Consider the following 7,578-nt stretch of genomic DNA (forward strand, 5'->3'; position numbering starts at 1 on the left):
ATGCCCAAAGGTGGGATTGCTGGATCATATGGTGGTTCTATTTCTAATTTCTTGAGAAACCTCCATACTGGTTTCTATATGGCTGCACCAGTTTACATTCCTACCAATAGTGCCCAAGGGTTCCCTTTTCTTCAGACCCTCATTAATATTTGTTATGTCTTGTCTTTGATAATAGCCCTTCTAACAGGTGTGAAATGGTATCTTATTGTGATTTCTATTTGAATTTCCCTGATGATTAGCAATGTTGAATACCTTTTCATATACCCATTGGCTATTTGTATATTTTCTTTGGAAAAATGTCTATTCAGATCCTCTGCCCATTTTCTAATCAGGTTATTTTGGATTTTTGCTATTGAGTTATATGACTTCCTTATACATTTTAGATATTAACCCCTTAGATATGTGGTTTACAAATATTTCTCCCATTTCATAGGTTGCCTTTTCATTTTGTTGTTTGCTTTGTTGTGCAGAGCTCCTTAGTTTGGTGTAGTCCCACTGACTTATTTTTGCTTTTTTGCTGTATTTTTGGTGTCAGATACAAAAAACCTTTGCCAGGACCAATGTCAAGGAAATTTTCCCCTACATTATTTTCTAGAAGTTATTTATAGTTTCTGATCTTACATTTAATCTATTTCAAGTTGACCTTTGTATATGGTGTGAGATAAGATTGATTTCATTCTTTTGAAATTCTTAATCATTTTTGAACAAGGGTTCACACATGTTCGTCTTGCTCTGGGGCCCACAAATTATGTAGCTGGACCTGATAACTGCCCACTGAGGAAAGAACTTGGATCCCTGTTTTAAGTGACCGAGGCCTGCTCAGAACATAGGTATCTAATGTAACTGTGTTACAAAATTATTCGCTTCCTTTTCATTTCAATCAACTCAATCTACTGAATATTTATCAGGCTGGTTTTAAGCAAGGAACCAAGAGCCCCTTAATCCTCCCAGAAAACAATTACATTTTCAAAAGAACATGCTAAATTCGTCTCTAACTGTTACATTCTAGTGGGAGACATTTCAGGCAGAGGATGATTGTGAGGCATGCTAGCTCGGGGGTGAGCATATGGGGTTTGAAGTCAGGGTAGTCTGGTTTGACAGACTCCCCAGAATTGTTCTGCTTTTCACAGCTTGTCCCTTCTTTTTACTTCAGAAACCACAGGTTCTCTAAAATACAGGTGTTTCTCCCAGTGGTTCTCATGGAAATAGTATGAGACTTTTGTTTCCAGGAAGAACACAGGATGTTGTTTAGTAAGAGTAAATAGCCACGACCACCTTGAGGCCTCTGAGTGTGGTACCAGGATGGATGTCTTATTTCCCTTATATTTCAAATTCTAGGGGAACACAAAATACTTTTTGTTTTCCACAACTTTGAGCTTATCTACCATAGTTCTTTGCACATTGTAGGCTCACAATAAGTATGTTGTGAATGAAATAAAAAGCAGCTAATAGACCAAACTAGTCCTAATAAGAGCCACTGTTTCTTGAAAGCCTAGTGAGTGCCAGACCTCTGCATGCATCACTCCAGTCAATGAACAACTGTCACCTGAAAACCATACCTTTACTTTGCAAATACTAATATGGACAGGTATCAGGTAGATAGTGACTGTTTATAAGAATCATATGTGTTTCTGAACAGCTCTTTATTTAATACTTTTAAAATTTGAGCTTAAAATTTCTGTTTCTATAACATTAAACTTGTCACCTATTTTGAAACTAATGTGGAGCTTGTGTTTATACGAACTATGAATTTCTATGTCCTTTTTCACTTAAAAGAATATTTTGCATTTTGACATTTTTTGACTTAATCAGAGGTTTAATTGACAGAAGAATTGCTGAGGCACCTGTGAAAATGAGGAGAAGCTCGAGATGCTAGACACCCCAGGGAAGAGATTAAGTATATCCTGGGGCTGAATGGAATAGCAGCGAGGATGAAGAAAAGAAAGAAACACCACGGCAGTGAGCAAATACGGGTCCTGGATGTGGATGATGGAAAAGCTGTAACTATTATGGAACAAAGTGTCCAGATACTCGTTATAGATCTGAGAACTGTGATTAGAAATCAGCACCAGGGCGGCTCAGTCGGTTAAGCATCTGACTCTTGATTTTAGCTCAGGTCATGATCTCAGGGTCGTGAGATGGAGCCCCACATCGGGCTCCATGGTCAGCAGGGCGTCTGCTTGAGAGTCTCTCTCTCTCTCTCTCTCCCCCTCTGCCCCTCCCCCCGACTCATGTTCTCCCTCGCTTGCTCTGCTCTCTATCTCTCAAATAAATAAATAATCTTTTTTTTTTAAAAGATTTTATTTATTTATTTGACAGAGAGAGACACAGTGAGAGAGGGAACAGAAGCAGGGTGGGTGGGAGAAGGAGAAGTAGGCTTCCCACGGAGCAGGGAGCCCGATGCGGGGCTCGATCCCAGGACCCTGGGACCATGACCTGAGCCGAAGGCAGACGCTTAACGACTGAGCCACCCAGGCGCCCCTAAATAAATAATCTTAAAAAAAAAAAAAGATCATTTAGGACAGCATACTGCTGGGTTCAAGGCAAATGCGGGGCCCCCTGCTCACCATTCAACACTCAGCTGCCGGTGGCCTTTCTGATCATCTGATCAAAGGCCTGGGAAGGAACAGGACTTTAGGGACAGAGGCTGTCATTCGCATTTACCAGCTCTAAATCGTGGGGGTAGCGGCAACTATCCTGCATTCGTGTTAGCGAGCACTGTCATTAGAAGTGCCTCCCATGAAGGAATAGTGTGTGTGTGCATGCAGGTGTGTAAGTGCGTGTGCGTGCCCTAGCGTGTTAGATGGGACTTTTAGCTTTAAATGTAACTCCGTAGTCTGTGACTTGAGCAATGACACATGAGCTAGCAAAAGTGCTTTGCAGCCCAGCTATTCCTCCTCTTGCTGTCACTCACTTCTTTGTGCCCAATCCCCTGTCTATAAATATGTTCTCAGGACTCACACCAGAGTCTGTCCATAGCAGGCCAGAGAATCAAAGCAATGTCCTAGGGTGAAGTTTTAGGGTAACACAGGGATACTGGAGCCTGAGACATCGTTTGGGAAGCCAGCTGGTTAGCCAATGTTACCATTACTGCCCCCATCTCAACCTCCTATCCCAGCCTTCCTTCTGGGAGTCAGGTGCACCCACACGGAGCCAACAGGAGAGCACAGAACCGAGAGGGAACAGTCCTTCCTTGTCGAAGCCTTACTCTGCCCGGCCGGGCCACCCCTGCCATCTGTGTGGTCTCAGTGACCTCCAGCCTCTTCCTGCCCTGACCCACAGTCCCTGCCTGCCCACTCAGATCTTAGCAGTGGGATTTTTTTTTTTAAACATTTCACTGTGAAAAAATTAGTTTGGGGCTGGAGAGTTTCTGAGTTACAACAATGAAGTCACTAAGTTCTTTAGTTAAAACCACAGTGCTTTAGCTTCGTGAGTGTACAGTCATCCCAGCTAAACATCACTGAACAAACCCAGACCATCCATGGTGTTCTTCTCCTCTTGCCACCAGCTGTGTCCCTAGCACAAGCTTCCTCGGGAACCCCTATCCCTCCACCTCCCTGGCATGACAAGAGTGCAAAACCTAAGCAGAGCAGCTCTGCTGGTTGGCCCACAGGTCCTTCTTCCTTTTGAAAGGGCAATCTCGTTATAACCTAAATCTGTCTGCAAATGCCAAGCAAATTCCTTTGCTAATCAATTGTGCCCTCACCAATGTGAGCACCGGAAACTCTGGTTATCGAGGGAATGTGTGCCAGGCTCAGTGCTGGGGCTCGGGGTTCTGCGGGCAGCCCGTGTAGGGTGCCACCTCCAAGGCAGGCTGTCAAGGGAACGAGGCGGACGGGAGGCAAGAAAGGAGCATGAATGGGTTTTTCAAATGGCAGCGGGAAACAAAAGCCGTCTACTTCGCGACTTCGCCCAGAGCCTTCCATGATTTTCCCGAGTGAAATCAACTTTTTTGTCTGGGAGAAGCTGCTGCCCCACTGGGCACCTGGACCTCGGCAAGTAAGAGAAAACGATGTCACATTTCTTCTGTTCTTCTGGTGTGGGTGGGGGCCTCCTCCAGGACAGGAGTCCTTGTCCTGTTTTTAACAGTGACTGTCCCTACCTTCACAAAACCCCATTCAATCCTCTCACCTAAAACATTTGTCATTTGAAAATGACATGTTTTGGAGACCTGTCATAAGAGAAGTGCGTTCCTGTCCCTGCTGTGGCTTAATTCACGGCCATGAGTGAGTCCCTCAATGACCCTGGTCTCTTTTCTGCACCTGCAAGTGAGTGGACTGGCATTTTAAAATCCCATGGACTTGGTACTTATATCCAAGACAAACAAATGCTGACCAATAATTGGAAAGTACGTAAGAGATGTGTACCTCAATGACAAGTCACACTAGAGAGATCTTGAACATAATTAAAATCTTTATCGCATTTTTAACATCTCCACTAAATACTGTTCAGCTTAGCAGCTTTCTTTTCATACACACCAGCCAAAAGCAACATTATAGCATAAAATTACTTCATAAAACTTGGTAGAGGAATAACACTTCTGAAGAGTACTTTTTTTTTAGAAAAACAGGATGTTATTGAGTAATAAAATTTGTGGAAGCTCGTATTGTGCAATGGTTCACATTAGTATGCGTAATGATAGAGACAGTGGTTTTCAGATGTGTTCCACAGAATCCCAAGAGTTGCTCGAAAGTAGACTCAAGCAAATGCTGTATTGCTTAATTTGTGATTCATAACTCCTGCCATTCATTTATTTACTTACTCATTTCACACAGTTCTTTTAGTGGGGGCTTCCCGTGAGCTAGGTGAGCAGGGGCAGGTGTGAGACAAGAGCAGAGAACCTCCTCCCCTTAACATACTTAGAGTCTGATGGGGGAGGCAGGCAAATGGTCACTCCAATGAATTACTAACTGAGATAAGCTCCCAAAGGCAAGGAAACCAATACTATGAGAATTTATACTGACAGAACTTGACTTAGACTGGGGGCCAGGGAGATTTCCCTGAGAATTGTAACCACCGTGACAGTTCACGGGAGCTCTGAAAGATGACTGGGAGGTTAGCTGGGATGGGGGTGTGGTGGGGAGGGTGGATGGTGGGTGGATGGGGAGTATTTCAGACAAAGGAACAACATAAGCAACATAATTTTGGAGTCCCAGCACATAATGAAATTGTGAGGCCCCTTGTTCAAACCGATTAAGAATTTAAAGATGGTGGGCACCTGGTTGGCTCAGTCGTTAAGCGTCTGCCTTCGGCTCAGGTCATGGTCCCAGGGTCCTGGGATCGAGTCCCACATCGGGCTCCTTGCTCCACGGGAAGCCTGCTTCTCCCTCTCCCACCCCCCCTGCTTCTGTTCCTGCTCTCGCTATCTCTCTCTCTGTCAAATAAATAAATAAAATCTTTAAAAAAAAAAAAAAGAATTTAAAGATGGTGAGAACAGACCATTAAAGCAAGGACAGGGTCCATCTGGGCACGGTCCCTTTTGCACAGGTCACATGGCCACCCAAGAAGCTGGTCCTGGTCCTTACCCTGGAAGGGAATGTGCCGCTCAGGAGTCAGGAGGAAGGGAGAGGCCCCGGGTGGCTGAAGCGCAGTCTGGGAGGGTGGTATGAAAGAGAGGCGGAGATCAGGCTCACATGAGGATAACATCAGTGACTACACTTCCAGGATCTATAAACAATGCCTCAAAAATATACGTGGTGATTCACTTTTATTTAACTATTTATATTGATTTGCATTGGTTATTCTGCATTTGGTGTCTCCGTGGTTACTTCCAAAATGAATCCAAGGCTACAGAAATTGTTCAAGTAGGAAAAGACCAAGAAAAGCTGGTCTTCTGGCTTTCTTGGTGCCACGTACCCAAAATGATCAGTTGCCCAGAACTTCTCAACTGAGCGTGTAGAACGCACAGGTCATAGGAGCGACCTTGACTTCCTAGCAAAACATACATTACTGAACGGCTGCAGGCACCTGAGTCCGGCTCTCAAATTTAAAAGAATATGGAAACCTCAGAACCTATATTATTACTTGAGTTCAAATCCTGGCTTTTCCACAGACTAGTGCGTGCTCTTAGTCATTTGTTAAAATGTAAACTCATTCTTAAGTTAAAGCAATACATCTTTATGCAAAATTTCTGACAATAGCATCTGGTGTATCTTTTTAGGAATTTCCTAGGCATAGATAATGTATTTTCATATTTTTTACACAAACGGATTGTACTATAATGTTCTATAATGTTCTTTTTACCTTTATTAATACCTCTTAAAATAGTAACACTTTCGTATGGACTCCCTTGTATTTCATTTTTGTGGCTATACCATATTTGTTGAGATGGTCTTGTTTTTTTTTTAACCGGGATTTATTTATTTATTTATTTTATTTTATTTGTCAGAGAGAGAGAGCACAAGCAGGGGGAGCAGCAGGCAGAGGGAGAAGCAGGCTCCCCGCTGAGCAAGAAGCCCGAGGTGGGACTCAATCCCAGGACCCCGGGATCATGACCTGAGCCGAAGGCAGATGCTTACCCAACTGAGCCACCCAGGCGTTCCTGAGACAGTCCTGTTAACAAATATATAGTTTGCTTTCTGTTTGGGTTCTCACAAAGCAATGGTTTACCGGGCGTCTTTCTCACTTACACAAGTCGGACAGCAGGATAAATTCCTAGAAGTAAAGCTGCTAGGTCAACAGTTACGGTCATTTCCAATGTTGATAAATATTACCAAATCGGCCAAGTTATTTAAGTGAGCTTTGATTTCTTCATGTCTGTAAATAGTGGACAATAATGGCTTTCTCAAAGGTTTCTTATAAGGACTAAATGAGAGTAAGGCATGTGAGAGCCTATTATAGGGCAAGTAGGCTGTCAACAAATGTTGGTCTCCAACTTCCCTTTTACTTAGGAAAGACTCTTAGTGAATTTTGTGAAAACTATTGCTTCGGCCGTGACCTCAGCAAACATTCACAGTGCTCTGTAGCGCCATATCCTTTTTAAACTCCATTGTTGAATGTAACTGATGAAATCTCTGGAGGTCAGATAGAATATTTTTTGAGAGGACACAAATTTCACATTACCCCTAAATACCTCTTTCCCAGACTAAGGTTGATCTGATTTGATAGCTGCCTCTTTTAACATATATCCCTAATTAATAAAAACAAAATGTACTAGACTAACATATCAATTAAGATCTATCTCCGGGTCATGTCTTTTGTACTTGAGTGAAGATCTTGCCGCTCAATTTGAGTCATTCATCATTAATAAAACCCATATATCTACTCTGAAGAGAAACATTTTGACCAAAAAAAAAAGGAGATTTTTAGACCTCTCATTTCCTCTTCAGGAAACCTGTTGTGTCTCCCTCAAACCTCCGGGGCCCTGAGGCGTTTTTAAATCTATCGAGAGTCCAGAAGGAGGTTAATTGGACATCTCAGAATGAAATCCCCACACGTTCCGGCCCAGAAGCTCCAGCTGGGATCACAGGCTGTGGTAACCTCCAGGCTGGAGACAGAACCTCCTTGGAGGGTGTCACAAGCATTCCGTGAGGGCGTGTGCGCGACTTGTGTCTTTCCACAGGGTCAGCTTTATTCGAT

This window comes from Leptonychotes weddellii, chromosome 8, assembly GCF_054177405.1.
Source record: "Leptonychotes weddellii isolate Sample4059 chromosome 8, ASM5417740v2, whole genome shotgun sequence".
NCBI lineage: Eukaryota > Metazoa > Chordata > Mammalia > Carnivora > Phocidae > Leptonychotes > Leptonychotes weddellii.